Here is a 15,995-nt window from a genome sequence, read left to right on the forward strand (position 1 = left end):
GTAAGACGCTTGAGTCATTATTGGTTTAGATTAACTTTGGCAACTTTTTCAGATGTGCGGACTTCAACTCTCCATGCTGGCTGGGGAATTCTGGGAGTTGAAGTCCACATACCTGAAAGATACAATGACTGGGGAAAAGCTAGTTTAGGTGAAAGCGTCCGCAGGGAGTTTTTAGCTCATTCTGTTGAGAAGATACAGATGTTTATCTTGCTCTGGGACTTCTAATTATCCGAATAATGCCAGTAAAGATTTCTGTAATGAAGAGAGTTTGAATACAGTCTAGAGCAGGGGTCGGCAACCTTAAACACTCAAAGAGACACAAAGGTCCTAACCAGAAGCTCCCCATTCAATTCTGGAGCTGATTGGAAGTCCAGTTTCCCCACCATAGAGTCTCCTCCTAGCATGGCATCCTTTTTCCTCTACCTGTCCTAACCGAAAGTCCTATCAATTGTGGAGCCGACTGGCAACAGGGAGCCGCAGCAGAGGGATGAAAGAGCCACATGCGGCTCCAGAGACGCAGGTTGCTGACCCCTGTTCTAGAGAGTCCAGAGTTTTCTTAGGCAAGACAAAAATGTATGATGTTCCACTGCAATGCGCAACTGCAGGAAACTGTACAGCTTGCTCTCTAAGCCATATACTCTGCTAAAACAGCAGGGGTAGTGAATGTCCTAGTTTTAAACCTACTCATAGACTACAGAGGCAAGACTTTTGCTGTGGGTTACTAGATATTAACGATTCACTGCCTCGAGAAGATCTATAATGATTCAAAATATTGTAGAACAAAGGAAAAGAGAATGCCTTCTTAGCTGCCAGCAGAAAAATGACTCAAGCTGTGGTTTGCTTAGCCATAAATTTTTAAGTAGTTCACCACTAACTGGATTCTCACTCTTTATCCTAAATGGAAACTCGGGGATTATCAACCACAATGGATGAATTCTTCCATGCATTAAGCTGAAATAAGCCAATGATCTCCAAGTTAAGCTGTGGCTTCTTCTATCAAAATGATGGCACCTACTTCTGCTGTTGCTAGAAGCCACAATAACTTGAACTGCAGGTTTCAGGAATCGTGAGGCAACCTAGACTCCACCAATGTTTATTTTTTACCCCACCAAACTTAACTGACTGGTCTAGGAGTCATTGTCCTGTCCCTGGATTCAACCCTGTACCAGCAATGTACATCTTGTGAAGACTTGCAGACAAAGCCCTCAGATTAATTCTCCAGCATCTACAGTTAGAAGGGATCCACAATGGAACTGAGGACATTCCAGCGGTCACCCTCGAGCAGGGGTCTCCAACATTGGGAACTTGTGGACTTGTGGACTTCAACTCCCAGAATTCCTCAGCTGGTATTAGGAATTCTGGGCGTCGAAGTCTACAAGCCTTAGGTCTACAAACCAAGGTGGGAGACCCCTGCCCTAAAGAGATTTTGCTAGTCACCAGATAGAACATATTGACTCTATAGTATCACTCCTTGTAAGGCAGCTCCATAGATTTTGAACCTTTGATCTCTTTGTTTAATCTGGGATGAAGGTAGGAAGTCAACATGAAATATCTATGAGTTCCTTCTTAATCAGCTAGCAAAATTCCAACCGATACTTTTGCTTGTCAGTCATAAAGCTCAGATCTTTACCTTGATTTTAGGGAAGACACATTTCAAGGTTGTAGCAAATTCTTCCAGACTGCGCAGGATTGGATGAACTGAGAAACACCTGTATCTGATGACATTTTTCGGAATCATGATACATTGGGTCTCTCTCTTTGTGCGCCCCACTTAAGCCTTCACATCAAAGGCTGGGAAAATGGTGATCTTGTTTAACACCATGAACTCATTAGGGAGTTTCTGTTTTAGAGTTTCAGGTGATTATTCATTTTCTCCAAGCTGCAGATAGCTTCTGGAAAACCATGTGTTTTTTCTCAGTGTTAATAAAAGCCTAAATGATTCTTCATTAAGAAGCCCATTAAGAATCCTGCTGTTCCTTCGAAGCTCATTAGAGAGGTATTCTTGCCACTAAATTATCACATTTAAGTTTCATAGAAGTCTGAGCAAACTTGCCCCCGTTATGATTAATTCACGATAAGATTTTTCTAAGGTTTTTTTTTCTTCTTCTTAGGGCTCTTCTTGTGCTCATCTGGTTTATGTCATCTGCTGGGCTACATAACCCTTGTCTACCATTTATGAAGAGTTTCCCCGTCTAGTGTAAAATCTGTAGGGTTTGATCTCCAAATCAGTTCTTCTGGAAAGTTTTAGAAAACATTCCGTTTTGTTTTAAGGTTTGTCCTTTGGAAAGATAATGTGCTGGAGAGTTGATGAGACTGTTGTGGCTCCGTTGCCTGAGCCTGGGCTATCGACAGATGCAGACTCTGAGAGTGAGGGAGAGGAGTTGGCAAGGCCTCCCTCTCCAGGACCCTCCTCTCTGGCAATGCCTCCGGAGGACACCGAAGGCCAAAAGATAGGCTCAGAGCCAAGCACATCCCCGCAGCCACAGGTGGACAGCGATGAGGAAGATAAGTGCTGGCTGGACCCACGACAGAGGCGCAGGGAGAAGCGTGCACAGCAGAGGGGAAGGCGTGCCAGAGATTAGCTGAGTCACTGGACCACACCCCACAGGGTATAAATGTAGGTGTGGTGGCCGGTTCAGTTTGTGACGAGCAAAAACTGGAAATACTCCATGATCTCTGTGTTACTGGACTTTGCCTGCTTTATCGGACTGCATTTGGATTAATCCTTGTATTGTTGACACTCTGCCTGTTTTATCGGAATGCTGGCAGTCTAATCTCTGTTTTGTGTGAGTAAAGTCTGAATTGGCAGCTAGCCACTGGGTTGCTGCCAGCTTTATCTTCAAAGAGTTTTGTCGTGTGGCTTATTCACTCTGGGCCGTCTGTGGGGGTGCGTGTGGGGTATGGGGACAGAAAAGGGACAATTTCCATCAAATTGGGGCTTCTGGTTAGGACCTTTGTAGCTCTTTGAGTGTTTAAGGTTGCTGACCCCTGCTCTAGACTGTATCCAAACTCTCTTCATTCCAGAAATCTTTACTGGCATTATTCAGATAATTAGAAGTCCCAGATCAATATAAACATCTGTATCTTCTCAACAGGATGAGCTAAAAATAATAATAATAATAATCAGAATAATAACCTAAACTAGTTTTTCCCCAGTCATTGTATCTTTCAGGGATGTGGACTTCAACTCCCAGAATTCCCCAGTTGGAAACAAAGTCAAAGACAAGTGGCTGGAACTGCTTCCCTCTGGGCAGCATTCAATCAACAAAATATTGACCTCCTACGAAACAACAGCAGTAGATCCGGATATATAGCCTGCAGAAAATGGTTGCCTCCCCTATATTTTGGTAGATTGTTTCATGGTCAATAACTATAGATCTGGACATTCAGCATCCTCTATATCAATGGAGGATATCTGTTATGACCTATAGCGCAAAGGAATGAATTTTTCTCCGCTGCGGAGAAATTAAACTCTCGCAGTTTTCCCTGAGTGTGCAGGCAGTAGTCTCCAATCAATTCTGTATCTTCCACTGACCTTTTCCAGATCAGTTCAGGGATGACTTTTGCTGATTGAATATGCTATTTCTACAAGAGGCTGGGGTTGGCTTGTCCAGCTTTGAATAGTGGCCTCTCCGACACATTTCTGCAAAGTTGTTTTGTTTTTTTTTTATTTGGAGGCCTGAACAGAAATAGATTTCTGGCAATTTGGTGCCACTCATAAAAAAAAGGAGCTCATTTGATGTAGCGTGGATGCGCGCAGGGGTGGGCTTCAAAAGTTTTAGCAAGGGGTTCTCTGCTCAGTTGCTGGGTGGGCATGGCCATGGTGGGCGTGGCCTCCTGCACTGGGGGAGGGGGGTGTTTTTGCTCTCCCCGGGCTCCGGAGGCTTTCCTTGAGCCTCCGGGTGGGCGAAAACAGCCTCCCCAGGCTCCGGAGGCCCTCTGGAGGCCAGAAATGGGCCCATTTCCAATCTTCCTGAACTTCTGGTAGGTCTGTTCTTTGCCCTTCCTGAGCCTCTGCGTGTGTCCTGCACTTACCTGCATCCACAACGGGCTGCATGGGGACTTCTGGGAGGGGTGGGGTGGGGTGGTCGGGGCCAGCCAGGAGTGGGATTTGGGGAGGGGTGAAATGCTCCTGGTTCAGATCGGATCACCCAATCCGGTAGCAATGGCGGCGGGTGATTTGGAGAACTGGTAGCAAAAATCCCTCCCCCCCCCATGCCCAGCTGAGTGGCGCGATCATCAGAGGCTTTTTTATTACTTTTAAAAGCATTTTTTTCTTCGGCCGAAAAAATGCTTTTAAAAGAAAACAAAAGCCTCCGACGATCAGGCAACTCAGCTGGGATCGTCAGAACCTTTTTAAAGCATTTTTTTACAACCTCTTCGGCTGAAGGGGTTGTAGAAAAAATGGTTTTAAAAGTTAAAAAAAAAAAAGTTGGCCCCACCCACCCAGTCACATTACCCCCCCACCCCCACCAAGCCACGCCCACAGAATCGGTAGTAACAAATTTTATATTTCACCACTGGATTTGGGGGATTCTCTGAACTACACAGAATCTTAACTAGCGATTCTCCCGAACTCCTGTGAACCCCCAGCAGCCCACCTCTGGATGCTCTGTCCTGCAATTGTTGTTGTTAGTTGCAAAGTTGCGTCCGACTCATCGCGACCCCATGGCAACGTTCCTCCAGGCCTTCCTGTCCTCTACCATCCTCTGGAGTCCATTTAAGCTCTCGCTGACTGCTTCAGTGACTCCATCCAGCCACCTCGTTCTCTGCCGTCCCCTTCTTCTTTTGCCCTCCATCGTTCCCATCATTAGGCTCTTCCCCAGTGAGTCCTTCCTTCTCATTAGGTGGCCAAAATATTTGAGTTTCCTCTTCAGGATCTGGCCTTCTAAAGAGCAGTCAGGGTTGATCTCCTCTAGGACTGACAGGTTTGTAGTCCAAGGGACTCGCAGGAGTCTTCTCCAGCACCAGAGTTCAAAGGCCTCAATTCTTTATTGCTCAGCCTTCCTTATGGTCCACCTTTCACAGACACACATTGCAATTGGGAAAACCATCGCCTTGACTATACTCACTTGTCCGGCAATAGTCCTTGTCATATCAAATTGTTGAACAGGATTCGGAGATTTTCTGAATCCAGCTCTCCTTCTTGTGGCTTTCAGCCTACAGGTACATCATCTAAACCCCTGAGAACAACCTTCAGAGAATTTGAAGAAAGGACTTTTAGGAGGAGAAATCAACTCCTTTCCAAGATGCTGAAGAACGAGTTTATCATGAGTCTTGAATTCTACACATTGAATTTCGTGATTCGGATACAAATAAATGGAGTCACCAAAATGTATACCTTGGAGAAGGACAGTTGCACCCCCAAGTGTCACAGAAACCACAAAGTATCACACATCCACGAAGGTGAATGGGGAATGACTCACAGGTGAAGTCCAGTTGGTGCCAGACTTAGGAGTGCAGCTGAGCAAGGAGGAACAGGAGCAAGGCTATACAAGGGGATACAAATAAAGAGAAAACCCACAACACACCATCTGTTCATCAGAGGAATATTGAAGGAACATGAACTCCACTTGTTTCTCCAACAATGGGCATTAGCATGATAAGAAAAGGAGTTAGGACAATCCAGGATGAATCCCATCCTCTGGGACCTCAGAAGAAAACCTGGATGTTCATACATCTCCTCACCTCCCAAAATAAAAAGAGTGAGAGCTTGATTATCACCACAATAGCAGTGTTTGCATATGAATGATCCAGCTGATCCTTTCCCCACTCAATAGGTTTGTGTATGAATAATTGACAACACAGAATGGACATTCTTTTGTCTGGCCACCAAGAAGACGATGAGATTGTCACCTCCTGCCTTTTAAACTTTGGGTTTGTCCAACACATTCAGAAGGAAGTGCATACCTTTGTCTTGGGAAAAAACTCTAGGTTGTGTTGTGGCCTGCCAGCTGCCAGCAGAGCTGGCGGCAGACTCTGGTAATAAGGTGGTTGGGGAGAAATTTGGGCCAGTTATGGAGCCTGGGGAAGGCTCTGATGGATGCTCAGTGTCGGACACAGAGATAGAGCCAGGGCTGTCCGACATTTCCCAGCCACCGGAGATGCAGCTGCCTTTGGAGGCTGAGGTGAGTGAGGAGGAAGAACAGCTGGGGCCTGTTCAGCTGGTGAAATCCAGAAGGTTCTGGAGAACCGGTAGCGGAAATTTTGAGTAGTTGGAGAACCGGCAAATACCTCTGGGAAGGTTGGCCCCAGAATGGGGTGGGAATGGGGATTTTGCAGTATCCTTCTCCTGTCACACCCACCAAGCCACACCACGCCCACCAAGCCACGCCCACAGGTAGTAAAAAAAATTGGATTTCACCACTGGTCCTGTTTCTGACATGCGTATGTGCAGAGCAGTTAGGAGAGGAGAACAACGGAGGACAAAGAGGTGACTCGGGAAGCAAAGCAGACGTGGACGCTGAATGGCCCCTCCCTGGCTGGGGTATGAATAGATGGAAAGGGGAGTGGTTGTCGTAGGAGACAACAGTTCGTATTTCTGGAGATTTTGGTCATTGTGTTTCGTGCAACAAAGACTTAATTTGCAGCCTTTCGTCTGGGAGCTCATGGCTTTGCAATTATCGCAAGGAACTGATAAGGTCTGTTACTGCAGTTAACTCCTTGCAGGACTATTCCCTGGACTTTTCAGTGGGTGAATGCAATTAATTCACAAGAGGTAAATAAACTCCTTTTCACGACAAGGAGTCTGTTTTTTTGTTCCTGCTAAGGCTGGGTTGGAAAAAGGTTGTTCTGTTAGGTTGTTGGGTCTTAGCTGGCACTTAAAGCATTTTGTCCCCCTTCTTCTAACTTGCCTTAATATGTTCTCCAATTGTCCTTAACTTACACTCTTATTTATCCATTGCATTGACGTCCCACTGCCTTGAGAGTTAACAATAGTTAGGTAGAGCTCCCCTCCTCAATGTGTCTCCACAACAGCAGGGATCTAATTCGAAATAGACATGAACAGGCCTGCATTGGGCATAATTTCCTGGTTCCCCCTGGCCTTGCTTTGTTCTGCTCAGCACTGTCCTCTGACAGCTAATCTATGACATTTTTTTAAAAAAAATTGATTTATATGCTGCCCTTCTCCGGAGACTCAGGGCGGCTTACAATGCGTTAAGCAATAGCCTTCATACTTTTGTATATTTATACAAAGTCACCTTATTGCCCCCACAAACTGGGTCTACCTATACTGTGTCAATACTTCCAGAGGGACGGATTGAACCATAAAAATGCAAAATTTATTTATTTATTGTATTTATTGGTTCGATTTATATGCCGCCCTTTTCCGGAGACTCAGGGCAGCTTACAATGCGTTAAGCAATAGCCTTCAAACTTTTGTATATACCTGCTTAGTAGGGCTTTCGCCCCCCCCAAGCGGTGTTCTTTTTTATACAAAGTCAGCTTATTGCCCCCACAATCCGGGTCCTCATTTTACATACCTCGAAAGGATGGAAGGCTGAGTCAACCTTGAGCCTGGTGAGATTCGAACTCGCAGTAATTGCAGGCAGCTGGTGTTACTTTAACAGTGCTTTAGTCTGCTGCACCACCAAGGCTCAGGAATAAGAAAGACCTACCTTATCAATTCTCCCATGTAGCCTGGCTGAGACCCCTCCCCTTTTATAATTAGAATCACACTGGAGAAAATGAGTTCATTGGCATTCACCTCCCATTGTGTTTCCATCTTTTAGGGTCCTCCCTGTGTTGGATGTGGGCTGATCAAATAACCCTCTGAGACAGGGGCGGGCTTCAAAACTTTTAGCAAGGGGTTCTCTGCCCGGTTGCTGGGTGGGCGTGGCCATGGTGGGCGTGGCCTAGTCAGCCTCCTGCACTATAGCGGGGTGTGTGTGTGTGTCCGTCTTGGCCCTCCCCGGGCTCCGGAGGCTTTTCTTGGGTCTCTGGGAGGGCGAAAACTGTCTCCCCAGGCTCCTTTTTTCTCCCTCCCCTAGCCTCTGTGCACGCCCTGCACTTCAGGGGTGGGTTTTACTTACCTTTGCTACTGGTTCGCTCATGTGCACACCACTTCTGTGCATGTGCAGAAGCTTCTGCACATGTGCAGGTTGTATTTGATGAGGTCCAGACATGTGGTCGGAGCCTCCCACCACTGCTGCTACTGGTTCGCCCGAACTGGGGCGAACCGGTAGCAACCCACCACTGCTAATTATTTATAAATAATTATAAATAATTATTTATTTATAACTTTATATATATAATTATATATATAATCACAACACTGTTTGGTGGATTGTGCTGAGAGAGAGTGACTGGGCCAAAGTCACCCAGCTGGCTTTCATATCTGAGGTGGGACTAGAACTCACCGTCTCCTCGTGATTGGTCCAAAGTCACCCAGACAGCTTTCATGCCTAAGGCGGGACTAGAACTCACCGTCTCCTCGTGATTGGTCCAAAGTCACCCAGACAGCTTTCATGCCTAAGGCGGGACTAGAACTCACCGTCTCCTCGTGATTGGTCCAAAGTCACCCAGACAGCTTTCATGCCTAAGGCGGGACTAGAACTCACCGTCTCCTCGTGATTGGTCCAAAGTCACCCAGCCAGCTTTCATGCTTAAGGCGGGACTAGAACTCACCGTCTCCTCATGATTGGGCCAAAGTCACCTAGCTAGCTTTCACGGCTAAGGCGGGACTAGAACTCACCACCTCCTGATTTCTAGCCTTGTGCCTTAACCACTGGACCAGACTGCCTTGCACGAAGGAGGATTTCCCCACCCACCCTGATTCAGTAGCTTTGAATAGACCAAGATAAATGCACATTACAGTTGCAACATATTCCTGCTTCCTGAAATGACCTAGAAGAAATCGCCGTGCTGGAGAGACACGATGGGTGTAGATTTCTTTCTACAGAAAATTTCTGAACATCTACTAAGGTTCTGGTAGAAAACACTCTTGCCTTACTACACTCAGAGTGAATAAGGAGTAAGTTGGCTCCCTCAAGTCATCTCCTCCTTTCTCTCCCTCTGGCCACAAAGAGAAATTTTGATGCTTGGGCTAATGACAGCATCTCTCATAGTGTCTCTTATCTCGCAGCTCGGGCCAAATTGCCGTCAAATTATTTTCAAATTGTGTTGTGATTATTATTATTTTTTTTTTAAATTTCCCCAGCCTCAAAATGGAGCCAGTCAAAGTTCAAGTGGAAAAGAGTTTTAGTGGGCTGGGCTGGAAGACAAATTTAGCACAAGGGGTTAGTGGAATTTGACCTGAACAAAAATTGAAAGTAATATATATATATATATGGAAGATATAACAAAGGCACAGTTGTGTCAGATTTTGCACCTGAACTCTCGAGGTGGGGAGGATCACAGTGTCCACAAATGAGAAGGGAAAGTGACATTGCGGCAAAATGCAGCGATTTAAAGATTCTTCTGTTTCAAATTCTCAAAGCTTTTCTGTTTTCTGCTTTAATCCATGCCCAACATTTTCTGTACCCAATGAACAAGCGTAGCAGTGGTGAAATCCAATTTTTTTTTTACTACCGGTTCTGTGGGCATGGCTTGGTGGGCTTGGCAGGGGAAGGATACTACAAAATCTCCATTCCCTCCCCACTCCAGGGGAAGGATACTGCAAAATCCCCATTCCCATCCCACTCTGGGGCCAGTCAGAAGTGGTATTTGCAAAGCACAACTCAAAATTCGTTATTGGATTCGAGGAATACCTGATCTCTGCGTGCAAAGAAATGGCTTTGGATTGTGAACAGCAGTGGTTATTATTTTGGTTTGTGGCGGAGTTAGGCAGATGTTTTCACTGGATTTGCCATTTTTATCCGCCTATCGAGCCTTTCCCAAAGACCTGAGATATTGATGTTTGATGGCGCTAAAGGCCTCATCGCAGGAGGTACGCTGTTCCCAATAAACTGCAATTAACGAATGATGCCAATGAACTCTGTCAACAAACTCTGGGGAGGAGGAGGGTGGATGCTTGGGGGAAAGTGAAAGTAACACCTGTATCTCCCCAAGACGCTGCCTCAAGGTCACTCAGCTGGGAGAAGAAAGCAGCTGCATTCCAGCCTATGCTTGTACTGATTGTTCTGAAAACATCTTGCATGAACTTGATCTGTCATGGTGGAGGGGTGATGATCAGTGATGGGAGGCAGTTAAGGAAGGGAGGAAAAAGTTGAACTTAGGGATTTTGGTGTGCGATTCTCAGTTCTGGCTATGCATCACTGCAATACACTTGCTCTCTAATAAAACTATACCTTTCTCTACAAACAGAGGAATTAGGAATTTCAAATTAGGAATCTAAGTTGTGGCAGGTCTGACAGCCGATGGTATTCAAGGGGTGCTCCAGATGTTTTTGGGACTGTACCCAAGACACCTCTCCATGTTGGTACTGCCTTTGCTTTCTTTTGTCTCAGTCGTTTTAGTTCTCTCTGCAGTTTTCTGTTTTTAATTTCTGTTTTGTGATTTTCCCCAGTTTTTTCTCTCCTATTAGAATAGAATAGAATAACAGAGTTGGAAGGGACCTTGGAGGTCTTCTAGTCCAACCCCCTGCTTAGGCAGGAAACCCTACACCACTTCAGACAAATGGTTATCCAATCTCTTTTTTAAAACTTCCAGTGTTGGAACATTTACAACTTCTGGAGGCAAGTTGTTCCATTGATTAATTGTTCTCACTGTCAGGAAATTTCTCCTTAGTTCTAGGTTGCTTCTCTCCTTGATTAGTTTCCACCCGTTGCTTCTTGTCCTACCCTCAGGTGCTTTGGAGAATAGCTTGACTCCCTCTTCTTTGTGGCAGCCCCTGAAATATTGGAACATTGCTATCATGTCACCCCTCGTCCTTCTTTTCATCAGACTAGACATACCCAGTTCCTGCAACCGTTCTTCATATGTTTTAGCCTCCAATCCCCTAATCATCTTGGTTGCTCTTCTCTGCACCCTTTCTAGAGTCTCCACATCTTTTTTACATCGTGGTGACCAAAACTGGATGCAGGATTCCAAGTGTGGCCTTACCAAGGCCTTATAAAGTGGTATCAACACTTCACGTGATCTCGATTCTATCCCTCTGTTGATGCAGCCTAGAACTGTGTTGGCTTTTTGGCAGCTGCTGCACACGGATGGCTCCTATTTAAATGGTTGTCCACTAGGACTCCAAAATCCCTCTCACAGTTACTACTATTGAGCAAGGTACCGCCTATACCGTACCTGTGCATTTTGCTTTTCTTGCCTAAATGTAGAAACTTACTTTTTTCACCCTTGAATTTCATACAAACAATAACTAAAAGATGGTTGAATACTCCTATTAGCTTTCTTTCACAGTAATTACGTTTAAAGGTAAATAAAATGAAAGTCCAATTTTTTTTGTCCTAACTTCCTTCTTCTTTCCATTAGTTCAGGAAATGTGGACCTTGGGTGGCATGCTCAAAATCAAACAGGGACTTTGGCCTGTGGGGGGGGGGGGAAGGGGGGAGGGAACATGTAGCTGAGATTAAATAGGAGATTAATTATTTCTTGACACTCGCATTACAAACTAAATTGAGCAAAATAAAATCTGCCAAAAAACTGCTGATTTTGGAAGCCGCTGAACCAAATTCTGGGTTTGCATGTATGTATGTGAAGAACTAATCAGTGGCTGTGGAAATTTTCCCTGTCCCCTGTCTCAACTAAATCCACCTTCCCGCCACCTCTGAGAATAGAAACACAGTTTAGACGAGTTTGTAATGAAGGCCAGCCAGGGGTGAAATGCTCCTGGTTCGGACCGGATCGGCCGATCCGGTAGCAATGGCGGAGGGTGGTTCGGAGAACCGGTAGCAAAAATCCCTGCCCACCCTATTGTCCAGCTGAGCCACGCAATCATCAGAGGCTTTTTTTTTTACTTTTAAAAGCATTTTTTCTACAACCTCTTCGGCTGAAAAAAATGCTTTTAAAAGTAAAAAAAAAAGCCTCTGATAATCGCGCGGCTCAGCTGGGATCGTCAAAGGCTTTTAAAAGCATTTTTTCTACAACCTCTTCAGAAAAAATGCTTTTAAAAGCCTCTGACGATCCCATCTTCAGAGGTTGTAGAAAAAAATGCTTTTAAAAGCCTCTGACGATCCCAGCTGAGTTGCCTGATCGGCAGAGGCCTTTTTTTCTTTTAAAAGCCTCTGACGATCCAAGCTGAGTTGCCCGATCGTCAGAGGCGTTTAAAAGAAAAAAAAAGCCTCTGCTGATCAGGCAACTCAGCTGGGATCGTCAGAGGCTTTTGAAAGCATTTTTTTTTACAACCTCTTCGCCGAAGAGGTTGTAGAAAAAATGGTTTTAAAAGTAAAAATAAATAAATAAATTGGCCACGCCCACCCAGTCACATTACCCTCCACCAAGCCACGGCCACAGAACCGGTAGTAACAAATTTTAAATTTCACCACGGAGACCAGCCTTCCATCTAGCAGATGCCTTGGCAATAATGGCCTAACCTGGTGAGTGAATGGAATAAATCAGGGTTTACTAACCCATAAACTCATGGAAGGGAATGTAAACCAATTTTGAGTCTTGTTGAAGTGCGCCGAGGTTTCGCAGTGTGGCATAAAGCTTGAGTGAGCTCTGAAATTGCTCTTGGGCCACACAATCCATCTTTCTCTCACAACCGTCGACGGGAAAGCTCTTAACCTGAGCATGGAGGGAACATACGCGCACCTCTACACTAGACTCACAAATATGTTTTCAATCCAGAAAGAGTCTTTAGTCCTTCAAGCAAGGCACACAATCCTGTTAACATCAGTGATGATATGGGATCGCACTTTGAAGGTACACATTAAATCCTTCTTGTTTTTAAAAAGATCCCTTACTTTAAAAAGTGGTCAAATCCACATTAAAAAAAAGTCCACCCAGCGGACCTATTGCAACACAACTGAGAAATACAACAAAACTATCTTCCACTTATGTTCTTTAGGGTTGGGCCAGTGCCACCAGTCTCACAAAACCAGTTTTGAAACTGGCTGCTAATAAGTCTAGACGCTAAATGACTGGGAGATAATTTTAATATACTTTTTTTCCCCCCTCAATGCAATTGCATTTGCTCTACTGGATATGTTGCATTTATATTCATTCCGATAAATGTGTGAAATAGGAGAATATCCTAAATCAATTTAGAGATAAATTCTAGATTGCACTCAAAGTGATCGCAAGGCTTTTATTGACTCAGTGTTCTTCTGTGCCCACTTAAAACCACATCTCTTCTTTACTCACTATTTAAGCAAGACCACAAATAAAAATGCTTTTGTATTAAGCCCAACACTCCAACTTCATCTCCTTAGCGGTAGAAGCAATAGCAAGAAAATAGACCACAGCATCGATAACTCATAAACAATGATCCTCTGGTCCAGAGCAGATTTTAATCTTGGGTGGAAAGAAGATCAAAATCTGACCAGTTCCATGAATTACAGCAACACTGAATACTTGAAGGATAAGACCAATTTACTACTGTATTTTTCAGAGTATAAAACGCACCAGACTATAAGAAGCACCTACCTTTTTTGGTGAGGAAAAGAAGAAAATTTTGCCTCGTTGCAGCAAACAGCAAACAGCCTGCTTTACTTTCATTTTCGTTTTCAGCATAGCTTGATTAGCACAAGGAAAAAAATTAATCTGCTCCCAGCAATTTACCTCCTTGCAGCAAGCAGCAGAGGCCCGTGCAAAACAGCTGAGAGCAAAACAGCTGAGAGTCGGGAGGCCGATCCAAACAACTTGTGCTAATTAGGCTGTGCTGAAGCTGAAACGAGCTGTTTCTTCTTGCTGCTTGCTGCAAGGAGGTAAACTACTGGGAGACAGAGGCCAAAGGGTGGGGGCCAGTGGGTGGGCGGGGCTACATTCGGTGTATAAGATGCACCTAAATTTTTACCCCCTTGCAGGGGGGAAAAAGGTACGTCTTATACTCCAAAAAATACGGTAATTTTTTTTTTTTAAATTTGATTTATATGCCGCCCTTCTCTGGAGACTCAGGGCGGCTTACAATGCATTAAGCAATAGCCTTCATACTTTTGTATATTTTATACAAAGTCAGCTTATTGCCCCCACAAACTGGGTCCTCATTTAACCTACCTTAGAAAGGATGGAAGGCTGAGTCAACCTTGAGCCTGGGGAGATTCGAACCTGCAGAAATTGCAGGCAGCTGTGTTAATAACAGGGTGCATTAAACCACTGTACTACCAAGGCTCTTTCTAATGGGATTATTATTCTAATGGGATGTAAAAAGCTGGATGGCAGCTCATAGTGGGCACTGACCAAAGAACCATTGATGACAATGTTATCCATTTTGTTGTGTCCAACCCTTGGTGATTCTGGTGATTCTATAGGCCAGGTCTCTCCATGTCTTCTGATCTACTTCTTTGCATTGGCTGGTGTCCACCCTTCATGTTCTTTGGTGGCCTGGTTTCCTTTTACCATTAACTCTTCCAAATGTGACATGGCCAAAATAAGTGATTGCTTTCTCCAGTGAATTCCCCTGCATGACATGGCCAAGATAGGTGAGATACCATTACTGATCTGCAACTTTCAAATCACCCAAGGTTTTCCAACAAAGATGCTTCAGAAGCATTTGAGCTGTGTTGTTTGTTGTTAGTTGCGGAGTCATGTCTGACCCATCGCGACCCCATGGACAACGTTCCTCCAGGCCTTCCTGCCCTCTACCATCCTCTGGAGTCTATTTAAGCTCATGCCGACTGCTTCAGTGACTCCATCCAGCCACCTTCTTCTCTGCCGTTCCCTTCTTCTTTTGCCCTCCATCGTTCCCAGCATTAGGCTCTTCTCCAGGGAGTCCTTCCTTCCTTCTCATTAGGTGGCCAAAGTATTTGAGTTTCCTCTTCAGGATCTAGCCTTCTAAAGAGCAATCAGGTTTGATCTCCTCTAGGAGTGACCGGTTGGGTCGCCTTGCAGTCCAAGGGACTCGCAGGAGTCTTCTCCAGCACCAGAGTTCAAAGACCCCAATTCTTTGGCACTCAGCCTTCCTTATGGTCCAACTTTCACAGCCATCCATTGCAACTGGGAAAACTGTAGCCTTGACTATATGCATTTTTGTTGGCAGGGTGATGTCTCTGCTTTTTAGTAAGCTGTCTAGTTTTGCCATAGCTTTCCTCCCCAGGAGCAAGCGTCTTTTAATTTCTTGGCTGCAGTCCCCATCTGCGGCGATCTTGGCGCCCAGAAAAATAAAATCTGTCACTAACCCCTTTGAGCTGCAGCGTCCCGCAAACAGCACCGACATTCCTGGAACATACACAAGAAAATGGGATTCTATCATCCAGACCATATGCTGGTCATGAAAACATCTCGCAGTTTGCAGCACTGAGATAGAGCCTGAAAAATGAATCTGGAAAGGTTGTTGGTAATGTGATGGAAGCAAAGGCAGCTTCTCTTTTATTCCTCTTGTGGCTACATAAAGATTCTACACTAATTACCTGCTTGACTCCACCCCCTGGATCTGCCAGTCTCTCTCCGACAGGAACACATCCTTTGAATGCTTGATATAATGGCAAAAATAGGATTTTGCATTTTTAAAAACAAAAATCCATGTGATGCTGTTGAAATTTGGGGCTATCTGGCTGTATTTATTGCTACAGAAGGTTATTATTATTATTTTGGAAGGAGATTTCTGATTGTGAGCTGCGCAGGGCTTTGGAGAATCCACAGCCCACAGACTGAGTACAGGTGTAAATAAACATGAAAGCTTTTTCACAGCTTTGTGGCTTTCTTGGCTTCCGATGCTTCTAACGGCATGGAAGAAATTTCAAGACCCTGTAAAAATTTGACCCAGGAGATTTGTTTTTTCTGATTTAAACATGCAGCGTGGTCTTTTGAATACAGGTAAATCAAGGAAGGGGAAGAGAAGGAGAAGAAGAGAGATGGCCGACAGGAACCAAGCGGGAGGCTGTGCGAGACGGATAAGCAGCGCAGAGGTGCTCCCTTCCCTCTCGCTGCACTGGTCACACATATAAATGAGCATTAATTAATACCGAGACAGATGCTTTAACAAC

This window comes from Pituophis catenifer, unplaced genomic scaffold (assembly GCF_029215685.1).
Source record: "Pituophis catenifer annectens isolate HBS135680 unplaced genomic scaffold, rPitCat1.0.hap2 SCAF_12, whole genome shotgun sequence".
Taxonomy (NCBI): domain Eukaryota; kingdom Metazoa; phylum Chordata; class Lepidosauria; order Squamata; family Colubridae; genus Pituophis; species Pituophis catenifer.